We start from the raw sequence: 437 nt of genomic DNA on the forward strand, positions 1-437 counted from the left end.
AAGTTTTTTTTTTTTTTTTTTTTTTTTTTTTTAGTTGAGATGATCTTAGCTTAGACATAAGTAAAGACAGTAGATTTCAATTTAAAGATAAATTGGAACAGTAGTGGGAAGGGAACCAAGAGATGGAGGCCAGGGAGGGAAAGGGGAGGTGAAGAGAACTAAAGTGCGAGCTGTACTTGCACCAACGCCCCACGGTGAATTGAATCTTGTACTGCAAAGTCGTACCAACAAAAATAAAAACGAGTAACTGATACCACAGAAAATTCAGCCAGACTGTTTCATGACAAGCCCTTGATAAAATTATGAACCTCCTACAAATATCTTATACATGACAGTCAAATGGGTGCAACGGACCAAAAAAGCACAAACAGCTGGGCAGCAACACCTCAATCAGTGCAGCCTTCCGCAAGGAAAAAGCCACCGCCTGTCCCATTTCA

At 40.3% G+C, this 437-nt stretch overlaps 1 protein-coding gene across 5 annotated transcripts in view; it reads right to left on the bottom strand.

Moving 5' to 3' along the window:
- Kifap3 (kinesin associated protein 3) overlaps positions 1–437 on the bottom strand; it is a 164,549-nt gene that overhangs the window by 142,853 nt on the left and 21,259 nt on the right. The window lies entirely within an intron of this gene.

This window comes from Fukomys damarensis, unplaced genomic scaffold, assembly GCF_012274545.1.
Source record: "Fukomys damarensis isolate Sample0158 unplaced genomic scaffold, DMR_v1.0_HiC HiC_scaffold_19, whole genome shotgun sequence".
NCBI lineage: Eukaryota > Metazoa > Chordata > Mammalia > Rodentia > Bathyergidae > Fukomys > Fukomys damarensis.